This window comes from Balaenoptera physalus, assembly GCF_965194825.1.
Source record: "Balaenoptera physalus genome assembly, chromosome: 10".
Classification (NCBI taxonomy): domain Eukaryota; kingdom Metazoa; phylum Chordata; class Mammalia; order Artiodactyla; family Balaenopteridae; genus Balaenoptera; species Balaenoptera physalus.
In genome coordinates, this window is record NC_138889.1 from 85,789,751 (window position 1) to 85,808,917 (window position 19,167).

At 37.0% G+C, this 19,167-nt stretch overlaps 1 long non-coding RNA gene across 6 annotated transcripts in view; it reads left to right on the forward strand.

Annotated features, from left to right (window-relative positions):
• The first annotated feature begins 3,156 nt into the window (after window positions 1-3,156).
• LOC309667800 overlaps window positions 3,157-19,167 on the forward strand; it is a 43,531-nt gene continuing 27,520 nt past the window's right edge. For all 6 annotated transcript variants that reach the window (XR_014267957.1, XR_014267958.1, XR_014267959.1 and 3 more), the window contains exon 1: window positions 3,157-5,403. This is a non-coding gene — a long non-coding RNA (uncharacterized lncRNA). The remainder of the gene's footprint in view (window positions 5,404-19,167) is intronic.

The following is a 19,167-nucleotide window of genomic DNA, read 5'->3' on the forward strand; positions in this document are numbered from 1 at the left end:
TGCCTTCAGACCACACATCCAGTCCATTAAAAATAAGTAAATAGATTTTAAAATCTACCACTATTTCACTCTCGGCGCTGCTACAATCCATTCTAGCCCTCCATCACCTCAGCTTTCACATCAATACATCACCTCCATGGACCAGTCAGAGTGACCTTAATGCTTAAATGAAAACGTACTAGGGCGGACTTCCCTGGCAGTCTAGTGGTTAAGACTCTGCGCTATCAATGCAGGGGGCGTGGTCCCTGGTTTGGGTACTAAGATGCCACATGCCGCGCCACCAATAAATAAATAAATAAACAAACAAACCATACTAGGGCACTGCTGAAAAGTCTCAGTGGCTTCCTTGCACATCATAGATGAATATCCAACCTCCTGATCATGGTCTACAGTGCGACATGGTCCTGCCCACCCTCTGAGCTCATCTGCTCTACTCACACTGGCTTGATTTCCATCCCTCAATTATGCCAAACTTGCAGCCACTGCAGGATCTTTAGCATTTGCTCTTCTTTCTACTTGGAACAAACTTCATAAATTTTGCTTTATGACTGCCTTCTTCTCCTAAGTCATGTCTTTATCCAAAGTCAGCCCCTCGGAAAGGCTTTCCTGGACCAGTTTTGAAAACTCTTATCTCCCCTACTGCAGTCAATCTCTATACCATTACCCCATTTTCTTTATTATATCACAGAACACTTGCAATCATCTTGCACATATCTCTTTGTTTACACATTTATTTACTCTCTTCCTCTTCTGGACTCTAAGGTTCTGGAAGGCAGGCTCCTCTGTCTCGTCATTGCTTTATCCCAGCACATAGAACAGTGCCTGGTTGAACATATGTTTGTTGACTGACAGTCTGATTGACAAAACACTGAGCACAGTGGCTGGCACATAGTAAGTCCTCAATATCTCTAGTTATTTTATCATAAGTATTCTATTTAGCTGTACATCTGTTGGCCTCCCGATTTTTTGGCCCCATCTCTCTCACTTATATATACCAGCATCAGCAATATGCTTGACACTAAAATGATTTTGTTGAATCTATTTTTTTACTACAGTAAATAATAATCAACCTGTTCTAGAGCTCAGACAGACTTCTTGGGGTAGCTTTATCCTTTTCTTTCTCTTGATTTTGACTTTGGGAAAAGAAAGAATCAGATTTCTTGCAAAGATTGGTTCTAAGTTTCTCAAGTTATGCATATCTCCTAAAAAACAAATGTTGTAAACTGGCAGCCCAGGGGTTCAATATAGCACTTGAATGTGATTTGTTTTGCTCGGCACTGTATTAAAGTTTTTTCAGTGTACATTTAAAACTCAAAAGAGTTCACAGTTTGACTCGGAAAAAAGAAATTATATTTTCGGTTTCTCTTTAAAAGAAAAGAGAAGACTGTCTGGATCCAGTGAGCTCAATTTCATGCAACCGTTGGATGGAGCTGGGTAACAGTTGCTCATTTCAACCTGGGCATGAGCCATTCTAGCCCTCACTGATCCTTTTTCATTCATTTGTCATTTGCTTGGATCCCTGGAAGAATTTGAGTTTGTGATTCGTATTGTAAAGAAAGTTTCCATAAGCAGAATAATTTTTTTTTACCTTGTTGAGTGGAATTAGAATTTCTCCAGCTCACCTGATCCAAGGTCCTGGTTTCATTTGTTGAACTAAGAGTTAAAGATGAAAATTTGAGAAAGGAAGCTAACTTAGATATTAAGGGGAGGGGGAGAGAGGAGGTAGGAAAGAGGCAGATTTTATACAAGGGACAAGATGCTTTAACCTTTTGGATCCTCTGTTTTCAGAAAGCATATACAATCATAAATTTTAAAAAATAGTTAAGATCTTTCTCAGAGCTCTAGAAGAGGTTGGAGCAAGGGTAGGGCCCTGAGGTTTAAGAATCATTAGCTCCATTGTAAATCCTCCTCTGATTGGAGTGAGGAAGATGGGAAGCTCTATAAGCAATCATTTAGACATTAAACATCTGTGCTTACTACAATATCAAGCATGAAACTGAAGACCAGTTCAGTAAGTTGATAGAGGCTGAAGCACGGGCTTTGCGCCAAAGCATGGTTTTATTTTTTTCCCTTTATTATCTACTTCATTCTGGGGGTAATCCCATTCTTAGATCTTAGGATTCTTAGATCCCCTGCAGCCTGAGTTTCCCAGGTTCCCTTGTCAGCTGGCTTTGGCTCATGGGAGCCACTGGGTGGAGATGGGTGGTGGGAGGAGGGGCAAAGCTTGGGAGTTTCTCCCCCTCCCTCTCTGTCCGGGTGGCACCTCCAGAAGCAGCTGCATCTCCCTGGTGGTTCCAGCTCCCACAGGATAACCCTTCACGGATCCAACTTCCAAGGAGACTTCAGCTCCTGGGCTCAGTTTCTGAGCCCCCTCACTTGTCTCTCTAGCAGAGGTGGTAGATGTTCCTGGTTGCTGTCAATTTCTGGGTTACCTCATTTTTCCCCCTTTGGCTTCTCAGCTCCTCTGTCACCTGTGTAAAAAATTCCCTGCCTTAAATCCTCTTGTTTGAAATACTCAGAGTGGATTCTCTTTTTCTACTGGAATCTGATTGATGTCGGGACATTTCTGTCTAGCTTTATTAATACATTGTACTTATGCTTAATTCTATGATTTTACTATTCTTATTATAAACTCTGATTTTTAATATAAAATCTTTATACGTTTGCCACTATATTCTTTACATCATAAAATTTATTAAGTACCCCCTCGCATTGTTGTCAATGTTTTTTTAAATAGAGGAAGATAAGAACAAGTGCTTAAAAACTCTCTGTATTAAATTTCACTCTTTTGATGTTTCATTTGATGAACTGCGAGACCATGACATATGCAATGCTGGATTCAAATGCTGAAGCATAAATTCATTCATATTTTTACTTAGTAAATGTTTATTGAACCTACTATATGCCAGGTACTCTGCAAAGTTCTAGGAATGTAAGAAAAATGAGTAAGATTTGCAAAGACCCCACAGTCTAGTAAAAAGGACAACCAATTCATAGATAAATATAAAGTAACATGATAAACAGTATAATAGAGACACATTAGAGCAGCGGTCCCCAACATTTTTGGCACCAGGACCGGTTTCATGGAAGACAGTATTTCCACGGACAAGGGGGGGGGGCAGGGGGTATGGTTCAGGCTGTAATGCCAGTGATGGGGAGCCACGGGGAGCGGCCAACGAAGCTTCCCTTGCTCGACAGCCGCTCACCACCTGCTGTGTGGCCCGGTTCCTAACAGGCCATGGACTGGTACCATCCCACGGCCCGGGGGTTGGGGACCCCTGCATTAGAGGCTTTGTGGGAGCACATGGCACAGCTATCAAACCCAGCCTGGCAGTATTAAAGTGAGAAGTTTATTATAAAAGGTATCCTTTAAGCAAAAACACAGAGGTATTTAAGAAACCAAAGAATGAATAAGAAAAAACAATCTCAATTCACTTCCAAAATTTCTATAGGGTATTCCATCTCAATGAGAATTTAGTAAACACTTACTGTGTAACTCACATTGTTCCAAACATTAAGGAATTAAATAAATTCTTATGAAGCAGCTCACAACATACCCAAGGAAAAAGCAGAGAAAATGGACATCCTCTGAGGGTCTACATTCTACTAGACCTTTTTTGTTTAATGACATTAATGATAATAATGTCATTAATCCTCACCAGGACTCTTGGAAATATTTTTTCCAATTTGCAGGCAAAAAACCTGAATATCAGAAAAATATATAACACATTTAAAGTCATATAGATAAGAAAAATCAAGACCAAACCCAATCCACCTGCTCCAAAATCCATACTATTTCCATTAATTTTGTAAGAAGATATTAAGAAAAATACTAACAGTTTATTTTTATACCATTTTTAGAAAATAAAAATTAATATATCACACTACATAATTTAAAAAGTCAAAAATTCTATGAACTTATGATAAAAAACAAAGCTCCCAACCATGGAAGAGCATCTGAAATGGAGAATTAACATTCCAAAGCACAGCAATTTGTATAAGCATTTATCTAATATTCACATAGTATCATGTTTGTAAAATGATAAAATATACTGAGTGTATAATCCACTTGTTATTTTAATAAAAAGTAATTTATCCACTTGTTATTACACCTTTAACTTTGTGCTTTCAGCATTAATACTGAGATTTTACTAGTTGACAATGTGCCTTAATGATGAGGTAAAAATAAAAAGATGAAGACAAAGTTCTATGTCAGATGACTTGATAAAATATAGGATTAGCTTTATTTCAAATAATTCCTGAGTACTCATCTCAGATTCTGGGAAATTATTGCAATCAAACTAGTACTTATTCATCACTACTTCAAGATAGAACTATGCAGAGTATTCAGATTGCTTTGAAAGGCTAAACTCTCACTACTGGGTTTACTAACGTATGCAAAATGTTACAGGTGTCATTTCAACTACTAGCTGAGTTCTGTGACATGAAACCAAAGTTTGAATCGTATGCCACACTCAAGACACCAGCAAATCATTTTTTGTTGTGTCTCAAGAGAAAAAAATAATAATGGCTCAGATCATAAGAGGGACCCAGTTATGTCCTTGGGTAAAAGAAAAAAAAGCAAACAAAATAAAACAAAACAAACACATTGCAATAAGAGTATAGCAAGAAAGATTATAAAGCACAAGGGGAAAAGAAAAGATGACCAAATATTCAAAAGTGCATTGGCCCCCACTCTGTGCACTACCAGAATCCTAGCACACCTAACAATGTCAACACTTCCTAACAAAGGTTTGTGTTTCAGAAATTCGTTTCTAGGGCAAATATGTGTAATCAGAAATAACTTTGCTAATTTAAGCATGTGATAAATGGTGTTTGTGTTCTAAGTTTACACCAGAGAAACCCACTTAATAGTTAACAACTTGATAACATACTCATACTATACAATGTAATCACTATTGATAATGTTGTTTCCAAGAAAATGCATTCTATTCTCGTCCTTGGAAATCTAGAAATACATTTTCCTTAATCGAGGAGGTGGCTTTAGTAGTCTTCTAGGGTTAGAAATGCCGAACAGGTCTCAAACTAGAGGAACAGAAGGAAGTAGAGACAGAGGAAATTGCAAGGGTAGGACTCTGATAGGGGCAGCAGAAGTTGCAACCATGGATGTGAATAGAATTAACTGAGTAGTGTTTCAGGAAAGCTATTCCAGAAAAGGGAAAAGGAACATTCTACTTGCTCTTTTTCTTTGTTTTTCCTGCCCAAAGTACAGATATGATGGCTGGAGCTGCAGTGATGATCTCATAGTCATGAGCTGATTTTAAGCATAGAATCCATGTACTAAAGAAGTAGAAGAAGAAAGAGTGAGCCTGGAAAATTTGCGAAAATAGGAGCTGTTTTACCAGCCTGAATCTCCCTGCCTTTAAACTTCACTTCCATGAGGTAAAGTAAACACGAATCTTGTTCAAGTTGTTCATATTTGGGGTCTTTGTTCCTAGTAACTAAATACTATTTGTAAGTAATACAAGTAACATAATGAAAATTTATTGAGAACTTCTCTTTGCCAGGCACTGTTGTGAAGATAATAAATGAAAGACATCACTCTTGCTTTCAAAGTACTTAGTCTATTGCAAGCAAATAGATGACTACAATAATGTGTAATGAGTGCTTAGTGTGTTAGGAGAGCACTTTGGAGGGATACGCAAACTCACGTGGGGCATTCTTTTAAAGAAAAATCTTGTGTTGTTTGGTCATGATGCAGACTTAGCTAAAGAATTTCAGTATATTCCAGCTGTATAATACTGGTAGGAATAGATTCTTACTTCTCATCAGTCCTTCCCCAATTTTCTTCATCCCAGTGAATGGCATTTAGGCTTTCATTTTGTCTTTGGTGATGTGTCTAGCTATGAAGCATTTTCATGTATCTTCATGGGATTAGTTGGGCTTTTTGAACCTGTAGATTGATATCTTTCATCAGATTTGAAAAATTCTTAGCCATTCTCTCTTCGAATATTGCTTTTGCTTATTATCTCTTTCCTATTCTCCTGATGACAGTTAAATGTATGTGAAACCTCTCCTACTCTATTCTATGTCACATATGCTGTCTTCTGCATTTTCTATTGTTTTGTCTTTCCCTGCTTCATTATGGATATTTTCTTCTAGTTCAGTAATTATCCCTTCAGCTATGTCAACTGTCCATTGAATTCTTAATTTTGATGAAATTTTCAGTTGCTGAATTTCTATTTGGTTTCTTCTCAAGTTTGTCTTGTCACATTTTAAGAGCTTCTGATTTCCTACTTGAAATTATTAAGCCTAAGTTTTATCCCCTTGAATATAGTTGATTTACAGTCTGCGGTTGAAAATTCCAGGATTTAGAGTATCGGTTGGTCGATTTCTAGTCACTTTACATCTGCTGGTCTTGTATTCTCATGTGTCTAATAAGATCTCATTTAATACTGGGCTTGAAGCAGTATTTGTAGAAAAATTTGTGGAGGACACTATTTTTCTCTAGAGAGCATTGTCATTTGTCTTACACAGACACTTATGCATTAGCAATTGAAGATCATCTTTAATTCAATTTCCATGCCTGAAATTTTTCTGGGTCTCCCAGATGACTGGAAGCTGGTTCTATCTGTGCAAGTGCTGGTTTGCTTCCAGTTTACCTAACTCTTATAATACAGCCCTTTGGGGTTCCAGGCTGAGGTAGAAATGGCTCAGCAGAGTTCCAAGTCTTGCCAAATTTTGGACTTTGACTTTTATTCTCTAATCCTCTTGAGGATGTTAAAAGAACAACTCAACCTCCAGACCTCCTCTTCTGGCTGGGCAAATATAGGGCAAAAATAGCCTCAAATATTGGGTTTACCTCTCTGGATTTCCATCCTCTTTTCATCTTAGTCTACTGACTTCTCACTTATTTGTTAGCTCTTTGATTATCCTTAAAAGATTTTTTTAGAAACCCTATATTCCACCTTTATTAGTAGTCTTCAGTAATGATTTGAATGATCAAGTCTGCCATAACCAAAATCAGAAGTCTAGTTCCATCAGGTTTTCTCTAAACTGTATCTGGAATCCATCCAATTCTCTCCATTTCACTACCAACATCCTTGAGTAAATACCATTGTCTCTTACCTAGACCACTGAAATAGTCATTTAACTTAATTTTCCTGTATCCTTGGTTGACTCCTTGAATCTAAGGTTTTTCAACCTCAGCACTATGGACACTTCAGGCCAGATAATTTTTTTGTTGTGGACTGTGGGAGCTGGGTGCAGAGGAGCTGTCCTGTGCATTATAGAATATTTGGCAGCATTCTTGGTCTCTACCCACTAGATGCTAGTAGCACTCTCCCCCTTTCCTCCCTAGTTATGACAATCAAAAATGTCTGCACACATTGCCAAATGTCACCTGGGAACTAAATCACCCTCCATCGAGAACCACTGTTCTAATCTATTTATTATACAAAGTTCAACCTAAAAAGTATATAAGTCATTATCCCCTCATCATTGAACACCCTTTAGTGGCTCTAAGGCAATTATTCAAATTTCTTGTAAAGCCTTTCAAGGCCTTATATGCAAGGGTTACTGCTTACATTCCTAACTGCATCTCATGCCAATTTTCTGTTTAGACTTTATTTTGTAGCTACATTGATCATTTTCCTTCTCAAAACTCTTTATACCTATAGGGCCTTTACATGTGATGTTTCCTTTACCTGGAATGCTTTTATTCTTGCTTTTCATCCTGTAGATCTCAGCTTAATTACCATTTCCTAAATAGACATTTTGCTGAATGAATGAATGAATGAATGGATGAAGCTATTTTAATTCTAGGTTGGACACCATCTCAGATGAAACACCTCATTCTATACCCTCTTAACAAAACAAGACAAGTCAAAACAAAACAAAACCTAAACCTATCAGCTACTCTTATCTTCTCTACCAAGGCAAATTATGATTTTCTCCTGGTTTGCTGAGTCCCAGGAAACAAAGTTCTGGAAAACAACACTGTCCAGTCCTCAGGATTTTTTCTGCTCATCTTTTTTTTCCCTAATACTATCCCTCAGATTGTTTCATGATCCTATTATGCTTTATGACCAAACTAATGACTTCTGAGTGGATTAAAAACAAACCAAGGTTCTTCTTTGTTTTCTTTTGTATTTCCTTTACCCTTTCTCCATATTCCTACAAACTGCAATTTTAAGCACTCAGTGAAATCACACAGATAGTATTTCTCAAAGGGAATTATATCAAATGTGGTTTACTTCATTTTTATAAAAAACATTACTTGGACTCCACATTTCTTTCTTTCGTGTTTAGGTTCAGGAGGATGTTAAGTAACATTATTTCTATTTAGCCCATTATCTCAAGTTTCAGCATAATAATGTGCCTGCCTTAAGGTAGAGGTTAGTTTAATTATTCAAATCTCAGTTGAAAGAATTCTGGAGAACTCTATCCAAATCACCAGACATTTACATTAGCTAACTTCCTGTTGGAGGATAAACAGTCTGCAGATGCTGAATATGAAAGATAGGAAATAATGCCCATTCACAATATTTGTCTACTATTCCTGCTGCAGCTAAGATTATAAAAGATAGAATGTTAACTTCAATAAAAGAGAGCTTGAATTGACAAGACTTATAGTAGAAAATATTGTGAAACAGTATACTGTCTTTTCATATGTACAGTTTATCATCATTATTTATATCAGACTATGAGAAACAGATGTAAGATGTCTGGAGTTTTCTCTAGGGAGAAATAAGTAATACTAATGAAATACAGATTATGCTTAAACAGATAATCAAGAAATTAAAATTTATGGTATCGAACAACTCTTGGCATGGGAATGATCTACTTGAAGCTTCTGAAGGCAGTGTGCACCTGAGGAGAAATATCAGATACTCTGAAAAGAGAGAAAGGGTAATTGAACATTTTACATGATTCCATATTCTCTCCTTTCTTGGCATATCAATTGTTCTTTTTTTACTTTTTTTAGTGGTTGCACTAGAGTTTGCTATATACATTTACAACTAATCCAAGTCCACTTTCAAATGACACTATATTGCTTCACATATAGTGTAAGTACTTTATAAAAACAAAATGTTCCTAGTTCCTCCTTCCTACCCCTTATATAATTGCTGTCATTCATTTCACTTATATATAAGCATATATACATACATGAACATACATAATCAAATACATTGTTGCTATCATTATTTTGAACATTCAGTTATCCTATAAATCAATTAAGAATAAGAAAAAAAAAAGTTTTATTTTACTTTTCCTTATTCATTCTCCAGTGTTCTTCTTTTATGTAAATCCAAGTTTCTGACCTATATAATTTTCATTTTTTCTAAACAACTTCTTTTAACATTTCTTTCAAGGCAGATCTACTAGCAACACATTTTCTCAGTTTTTGTTTTTTTGAAAAAGTCTTTATATTTCCTTCACTTTTGAAGGATAATTTTCCAGGGTACGGAATTCTATGTTGCTAGTTTTTTTCTCAACACTTTAAAGATTCCACTCCCTCTCTTCTTGCTTGTATGGTTACTGAGGTGAAGTCAGACATAACTGTTTTGTTTGCTTCTCTTTAGGCAAGGTGTTTTTTCCCTCTGGCTTTTTTCGAAAATCTTTCTTTATCTTTATTTTCTGAAGTTTTAATGCAATATGCCTAGGTGGAGTTGCTTTTGTTTGTTTTTTTGTTTGTTTTTTTTTAACTTGGTGTCTGACATTAATTTGGAGACATTCTCAGTCATTATTGCTTTAAATATTGCTTCTGTTTCTTTCCATCTTTCTTCTCCTTCTGTTACATGTATTGTTACACCTTTTGTAGTTGTCCCACAGTTCTTGGATATTGTGTTCTTTCTTTTTCAGTCTTCTTTCCCTTTATTTTTCAGTTTTGGTCATTTCTAATGCATCCAGCAATTTGTCAATTACACTTCAGGTTTTCCTACCCTAATATTGGTTCCTTCTTATAAGTGTCTGCTCTGGTAAGTTATGACTCTCTGTATCTGCCTGTTTGTCTCTCCAGTTTTGGGGCAGTAGTTTGCCCTGTCACTCTACTTCTCTGACGGATCTAAGAAGAGTTGTTGATTTTTCAGTTTGTTCAGTTTTTCTACTTGTTGTTAGAATGAAGATTTTCAATCTCCTTACATTTAGTTTTCAGAGGCTCAGTTTCATTATACAGTAATGAATGCATCTGCACCCTCTATAGTAATTAACTTTTTTAAAGTAAATAGGACATTCAAAAAATTATGTTAAAGACACATTTGTTTTTCATTCAAAATGAAAACTATTTTATCTCATCTCATGGAAAATGTATACATTTATAATTTAAACTGAATACACCAAAGAGAAGCAAATATGGAGGCAATTTTTCAATTATTCATGCCGAAATTAGATCTTAAATCCTACATAGAAGCTGGGCAGGATTCATTCTGAGACCAATAGCTGCTCATCAAAGAACTATGTTCATTTTAGGTCTAAAGTTACATAAATGCTGAAATCTTATGTGATCCTACTACCCATTATAAGATATTTAACGTACAGCAGGTGTTATTTAATGGGATGAAAAAATTACATAGATAGTTAATTCTATAGTAAGTCACAATGAGAGAGTCTCAGAAAACACAGAGAACTGAAATGATAGTTCATTTTTTAAGAACACTTTAAACAGTTTCTGAAAAACATGAATTTTCCCATGAGCAAAAAACAAAGCAAACAAACAAAAAACTAAAACAAGGCATGAATATAGAATGCTCCAAAGATACCATATAAACTGCAGAGCTCATCTGTTGCTCATCAGAAAACTGAGACTATATCAGACCTTCACAGAAACTTCTGTAAGTATGAGTGAGTGTTATAGAGGCATGAAAGGCAGCTGGACTTTTAAAGGAGAGGGTTCATAGGTTTGAGATTCATTCTAAGTGTTGAGTGGAGCAAAGGCACAATGAAGAAAACAATGATCTCACCAGGGAAGAAGAACTAAAAGGATTTCCTGAAGATTATGGGTCAAGAGAATGACACAAATATGGGTGTTTTTGGATTTATAGTGACATCAGCTGTTGAAAAGTTTACATATCACACATTGTCTAAATGGACCCAGATTTGCAGAGGTGAAATGTCAGCCTGCTAATCTAATATGTCTCTTAGCTTCAGAAGACAAGGGAATATATGCCTAATTATTATGCAGGGAAAACAGGTGGCGATGACGTGGACATCCAAGTGATGGGGTGATGGATCTTTGGCCATTCATTTTCCTCCTCAGGACATTGAGTGTCTGTTCTCTTCTCCAGGGAACTGCCTGACTTTCTGCTCACTATTTTCCTGGTTATTTGGAAAAGAAGTTAATTACCCACATAGATTGCATTATGTTCTTCATAATTTCAACTCCTCAAGGCAAACCCTCTGTCCGCAAACTCAAACAGAATACGAATTTCTCTTCTGTGTCCCTAAATACTTGTGCATATCTGTGTCATAGCCCTTATCACTCTGTATGGCAGTAGGTTTCAACTTTTTGGGTTTTGAGCATAGAATTTTTGCCAGAATATTTGAAGACATTAACACGTATCTATCAACGTCACTGTGTTCATTGGGTAGCACTTCAGTCTTGTGTTGCTATTTGAGAGGGACATTTAACCTGCTGATTTATACACTCAGGAGGAAAACTTCTCAAACTTTTCAGTAAAGTGCACAATTTCTCAACAGCTATGGCTTAATATCGCATCTCTTACTCCTCATGGTTTTTTTCCTGCAATAAGCCACAGTGCATAAACTGTTCAACCCCTCTTTCATCTCATTGTATATATCCTACTTTGTAATAAATAAAAATTTAAGTGCTCAAACTTTGGCACGTGCCTCTGGAAGATTCAGAGTATACCAATGTCACCTCATAGTGGCTGAGAACCACTGATTTATCAAAATGGTTGGGCTTTTTTTTTTTTTTTTTTACTATTACAGTTAAATAAATGAATCATTTGAATTGAGCATAAGATACTGTTAATATTAAGTCTATATAGTACAAATGGAAGAATTTAAAGGACTTTAAAAAAATATGGCATGCTCTAAAATGTGGGCATTTAATTTTTTAAGTCCCATAACTCTGACCTAAGCAGCCACTAATTTTCAGAACTTTCATGTAAAGATTTTGCAAATATGCCTGCTCTTTCTTCCTTGATCCTGGCCTCTTCTCTGTCTTTTGCTTAGCACAAACATTTCCTGGCTCTTCCCTAAAATTTCATTATAACTCAGAAGTTACATAAGCCTCAGCATGAAAAACTTTAAAACATTAAACCTCTTTTTTTTTTTTTTTAAAGCTGAGGAATGTATTTTATGGGGTCTGCCCAGGACAGTTCATTATCACAAAGCTAGTTGTGGCACCTAAATAATTAAACTATAACCAATATACGTGTGAAATCACTGACTAAAGCTTACCTTGGTGACTGTTTGCCATTAAATTAGTAGGATAAATAATTTATGTCAAAATGGAGGCCTGAGATAAAGCCATTAAAACTGATAGGACTTGTTCATTAATTTTAAGAAATTAGATGAAACACAATTCCCCAAGTGCAAGCTATTCTGTGGCAAAAATGGTGTGTTAGCTCTATAGTTGTATAGATGAGGATTATGGAATTGCTCAGCTGATGTGATAGCTAATGGAATAGGTGTGTATAAAGCATTGTGCTAAATATATATGGAAGAAAGGGTGAGTGTCTATGTGAAGCAACCAAATCAGTACAAAAAAATTCTTGGGTTAAAAAAAATAGAACTGTTTATTTTGGTTTTCAATTTATGGCAATGATTCTTGAATTTTGGTTGGTCTCAAATCATTTATCCCCAAAGAAAATCTGATTCAATAGGTCTAGGGTGAAGCCCAACAATATTCTTTTAAAATGAGCACTGCAGATGTTTCTGATGCAAGTGATTAGTGGACCAAATTTTAAGAAGCACAGGCCTGTGCAGTTTGATGTGTTTGACCACCGCGTCAGCCAGGTCCCTGTCTTGTTCACGTGTATAGCTCTAAACTTAGCTTGGTGCCTTCACTCAGTAAACATCGTTTCTCCAAAGAGCACTTGAGCCTAGGTCTGTGCACAGAGTGGACAGCAAGGCAGACAGAGCTTTGACTGTGTGGGTGGAAGGAGCCCTTTTCAACACCTCATCTCTTAGGACATTCTCTCAAAGTGGCTCTTTTTTGACAGCTGACATTCTGGTGGGGACTATGATAGAAATATGTCAAAGAAAATAGTTGAAACCAAGAGTTAGACTGTTCAATCTACAATGGAAATATCAGTGTTTTCAGGGTAAGTGTCAGTCTGTTTGGGATGCTATAACAGAATACGATAGACCAGGTGGCTTAGAAACAACAGAAATTTATTTCTCACAGTTCTGCAGTCTGGAAGCCTAAGATCAAGGCACCAGCATGGTTTTGTTCTGGTCAGGGCCCTCTTCCTGGTTCATAATGGGTGACTTTTCAACGTGTTCTCACATGGTGGAAGGGGGGTAGAAAGGAAAAACTGACTTATCCTGTCTTTCTCCTTAACTTTCATGCTACAGCCATACTGACAGCACTTCTGATGCCAGATGTATGGGTTTTTTCCCTACACCAAACAGTTCTTTGTGATACCAGCTCAGTGTCCTGCAATTCAATTCAACTCTGACACTAGCTGGAGTTAGCACAGACTCCATAGGTTAAGGGCTCAGTCCCATGAGACAGCCCACCCCCTCCCTTCAGATGCCAAAGGCAAGTAGCAGGTCCCCAGGTCACCCACAACTTCTGTCTGACTTGGCTACAAATCAGAGGTTCCCATGACTCCCCCTCCTTGGAAAGACCAAATATTAGAACAGAAGATGCTATTCTAGATGCTCCTAGTACTCTTATCACTTAGGAAATTACGAGGGTTTTAAGAGCTCTGTGCCCTGAACCAGGGGCAGAGACCAACTGATGTATTTTCTATTACTTCATAGGGGCTAGCTGGCTTTCTGGGGCCTTTTACAAAAGCACTGACCCCATTCACGAGGGCCCCATCCTCATGACCTAAGCACCTCCCTAAGGCCCCACCTCCTAATACCATCACATCAGACATTAGGGTTTCAACTTACGAAATCTGGGGGGATACAAACATTCAGACCATAGCAGTGAGACAGATAGGAAGAACTGTGTTGCTTTCTTTCTGTTTTGCTCCCTTGCAAACCAATAGGGCTGACCTCATTTCTTGGCCTAGACCCAAGGATGTTCTCCTATTGTTAGAACTGGGAGAGTACCCTGGACTAGTGGAGAATACAACATCAAAGGAGTAGTTGTCAGTCTTATGATTACATGAAAGATGCTAAGTGAACAGGTAATAAGGGCTGCTAACTTAGGGGTGGTCGGGGGAACTACACTGAAGAATTGCTGTTTAAGTTGAGAATTGAAAAGTCAGGGGAATTTAGCAAAGTAAAGAATACAGGAGTTGGGTTGAGTGGTGGAGATTTTCATGGAAAGCAAATTGAATGCATACTGGGGTGACTTGGAGGAAGAAAGCCTAATTTGTAACAAAAGCTGAAAAACCAGTAAGGCTGGATCCCTAGAGAATGATGGGAGATAGGCTGGGAAGATAAGCAGGGTTTAGACCAAGGAGAACTTTACAAGTCACTAAGTTTTAAACTGAGTGACTAAGCACTTAATAAATATTGTGATTGAATATCACAATAATCTCAAAGTTGAGAAATAATCTCAAAGTTCATAAATAAATTTTGTGTTTGAATATCACAATAATCTCAAAGTTGAGAAATAATCTCAAAGTTCATAAATTTCCTTGAACCTTGATATGGCAGACCCTACTTACATGCTAACAGAACTCCAGTTTGTTTGAGGTTAGCAATATACCCAACCCCAGGGCATGAATCAAAACAGGTCTAATACAATCATGTCTGTTTTCTTCCTGTTTGCCAGCTACTTATTCTCCTAGCCTCCCTCATGTCAAGGAATGGCCTATATCTGGCCAATCAGTTGTAAAGGAAAGTATGCTCAGGGCTTGCATTAGTTTCCTGCTGCTGCTATTACAAACTACCACAAACTCAGTGCCTTAGCACACAGATGTATCCTCTTAAAGTTCTGGATGCCAGAAGTCCAAAATCAATCTCATTGGGCTAAATTTGAGATGTCAGCAGGGCTGTTCCTTCAGGCAACTCTAGGAGAGGATCAGTTTCCTTGCCTTTTCTAGCTTCCAGAGGCCAACTGCATCTTTGCCTTGTGATTCTTTCCTCACATCACTCCAACTTCCTGCCAGTCATTATATGACCTATTTTTCTTCTGTGTCAAACTCTCTCCACCTTCCTCTCATAAGGACCCTTGTGATTACATATAGGGCTCACCTAGTTAATCCAGAATCATCTCCCATCTCAAGATCCTTAATCATACCCGCAAAGTCCTTTTGCCATATAAAGTAACACTCACTGGTTCTCGGGGCTAAGATGAGGATATGGTGGCTATTATTCCACCTACCAGGTCTTTGGGTAAGTATTTGCTTTCTGATCATTGGAGAGCCCTCTTTTCAGTCTCCCCCTTCCTTGCTAAGAATTCATGGGAGAGATTTTTTTTGTAGCCATGGTTTTTTATTAAAATTTTTTAAAATAAATTTTTTCCAGCCTTATTGAGGTATGACTAACAAATAAAAATTGTATGTATTTAGACTGTACAGTGTGAATGTTGTTTTTTTAAGGTGTAAGATGTGATGATTTAATATACATATACATTGTGAAATGATTATCACAATTAAGTTAATACATCTATCATCTCACACAGTTACTTTATTGGTGAGTGTGTGTGTGTGTGTGTGTGTGTTGAGAACACTTAAGACCCACTCTCTTAGCATATTTCAAGTATGCAATACAGTATTATTCACTCTAATCACCACAACTTAATCAGCATATAACTGAAAATTTGTACCCTTTGACCAACAGGCTCTCCATTTCCCTTACCCTTGAGCCACTGGCAACCATCATTCTACTCTCTGGTTCTTTGGGTGTGACTTTTTTAGATTCCACACATAAGTGAGATCATACAGCACTTTTCTTTCTCTTCCTGGCTTCAATCACTTAGCATAATGTCCTCCCCAGGTTCATTTTTGTGGAGGCTCGGATGCTTGGAGCTGCTGCAGCCATTTTATAACTGGTAAATGACATCAAAGGATGAAAACCCCACACTAAGGACAGAGAGAGGCTGGACTCTTGATAGCAATGTTGAGCTACTGCACAGAACCTTGAACAATATGCCTCCAAATTTCCTTTAGTGAAGACAATTAACTGACTTTTCTATTGATGCCACAGTTAGTAGGTATTGTTACTTGCAGCTGAATACATCCTCATGGTTCCGTTTGACAAATGAAGTTCAGTGCTGTTTGTAGCCAGGAAAACGTTATATTATTTCAATATTATGTGGATAAGACTTTAATAATATAGACCTTAATATTAATATAGAACCAGAAATTTGCACAGCCAGAAGAGAATGAAGAGAATATCTGGTTCAGCCTCTTTATTTTAAAGATTACTAATTTGAAGCTCAGAGAGTTGATAGATTTCTGCAAAGTCAAGAGCCAAAATTCATTCATAACTAGGATTACAATTTCATCTCCTGGCTCCTGGTTCAACAATATTTCCCCTACCCATGAAGCCTTGGAACAATTGAAATGATAACTGGGAGGGAAAAAAAAGGCAAAGAACAAACATCTTACACTTTCTCTGGGATGCAGGCTTTAACTAGGTTTCAAGTTCTTCTAATATAATATAATTTAATGGGGAGAGCTCTTGACATTAAAACGCAAAATTTGTATTTAAAAGGCTAGGATGGTGACACATTAAAGCACTTTCAGGAGGTTAGCAATGAATACCAAGAATAACTGATGGTTGTTATGATACAAGAACAAAGAAGTTGATTCTCTGGAATTAAAGGTGTTTCAGTGTCATTGTTGCTCATGAGGAGGAGTAGACACCTGGATTTCTTTTTTTCTCAGGACAGCTTTATCCAAATAAAACTCGGTGTGTTTCACCACCCATAATGGAAAGTTCCCGTCACTCCTCAAATATCATCATATGGTTGGTGGCCGGTGGATAATGGAGCACTGAGTGTCAAGGTGACTGGCTTTCAATGAACACAAAACTAAAAATTATAGACCTGTCATTCCAGAGGCAGGCCACAATTAGCTGTCTATGCAACTTGAAATTTCCATTTTGCCAGCTGAATAATCCGTTGACTGGAGTTTCTCATTTTGGATGCATTTCCAAGCCTTTTGTGTGCTGGTCTTTTAAAATGTGGATTCTAACGTAAATAAACAGTGCACTTAATCAGATGTATTCTTTTTTAGAAACACCCCCTTCCCAAATACAGACAAACCCCAATATTCTTTTAATAGTTTGTCACACAAACTATTAAACAAAACAATTTAAACCTTGGGTATTTTATTTAGGGATAGTAAAAATTCAAGCTGAAAAATGAGAATCATGCCTTAATATCTGGGAGTCCAGGGTTGAAAAAGAGAAATAGAGTTTTTGGCAGTTAGATGAATTGATAAGATCACCAAGTGAGAAGTAAAATCAGTGCTAAAAGTCAAAACTGGGGAATTTTAGTCTTGGAAACACTTACTGGCTGAAAACTGTCTGTTTACCTGATTTCTGTCTAGATTTGGTTTCTAATTCTATATCTGAGTTCTATCTTTCCTCTATCCTAGTCTTTCAGAGGTAGAGAAAATGATTCCAAAGTGAGGTCTATTGGAAAATTGTATTGCAATTTCCATTCGTTTGCTGTAAATGCAGTAAACTCCAGGACTCTGCAGTCTCAGATCTGATTCTGGACCATCTACTTGAACCTGGATCTTCACTACCCTCCATGTCCCTTGCCCCCAGTCCACAGTGCTCTCTGCCTCACTTGGATGATCCCTAAGTTTAAATTGACTAGCCACAAGGATGCAAGTAAAGTTGACAATCAATACTAATTAAGGAAAAGATCAGAAGTCTGGATCAGAAGTCTTTGAGTGAAATTCTCTCTACAAGTCTTGGAAATCTCATGATTCTATTTAACTTTCCATCATCATTTGAATTACTGAAAATGTTAGGCAAGTTTACATGGAATAGAAGAGGCTTGCTAGGCACAGAAAAAAATTGAATTTGTATTGTATTGAAATAGGTCCTAACTAGACTGTTGATGGTGAAATATTGACTATTCTATTGTTTTGAATGACTGAGCGTCATATTTTACTGGGAATTGATTTCTGAGGCTCAGTCAAGGAGTGATTGAATTTGCAATTAGAGTCACTCTGTTGTGTAACTCAGATTATGCAAAGATCATTCTGAAACAGCACCTGAGATTTAACACAGGATGTAGTGCATGGTTTCTCTTTAATTTCTCTTTATTTGTTGTTGTGTATTCAGTTTTTAAAAGAGCAAAAGACTTTTTTTCATCTCTCTAGAAAAAAAAAGGATGTAATCTAGGCTTGACTATCTGTTTGATAAGAATCTAAACCTAGCGATTGGTTAATATCCTGTCTCCCATTTCAAAAAATAGTAAGCTTTGTAATTTATTCCTAATGATTAGCACAAAAAGGGAAAGGCTTTTCAAAACCAAGATAGAATCTCTTTAATTCCAAAAGTGTCCATTTAAGAAATATAAACTGTGAAGATAAGCAAAGGCTATTTTCTCTAAAGGAAAGCATTTTCAAATGAACAGAACAAGCAAATGTGGATTTAATTAGGTGGAGTCAGATGGGTATTAATTATTCACCTTTCCAGGGCGAGAATAGCGTTGCTAAAGAAATGAATAAGGCATGCTACTGGCTTCTTTCCTTTCCTTTCTGTTGCTGCTGCTCTGATCTGAACTGGCTGAAGATGTGATAGCAGGGGGACAGAATGAAAATTTCTCCTTCCCTTCACAACTGGGGGTAGATTGTCTTTGAAAAGCATAGTATCTTCCATTGAAATAAAACGTTATTGACTATCCACTTTGAGACATAATAAACCTTCTTATATTTCTTTCTTATGTCTGGAATATACACACACTCATTTGTTATACTCTTTTTAACACTTGAAAAATAGCTAAAGTTTGTCCTAATTTTCAGAGTTACGTATATGCTAGAATTAGAGATAATAGCCAAAGTGGCCAAAAATTCAAGTTGATGATAGTCACACAATGACTAGACCTGTTTACTTCTGCACAGTCTCTTTTAAAAGCATTTGTTAAGCATCTGC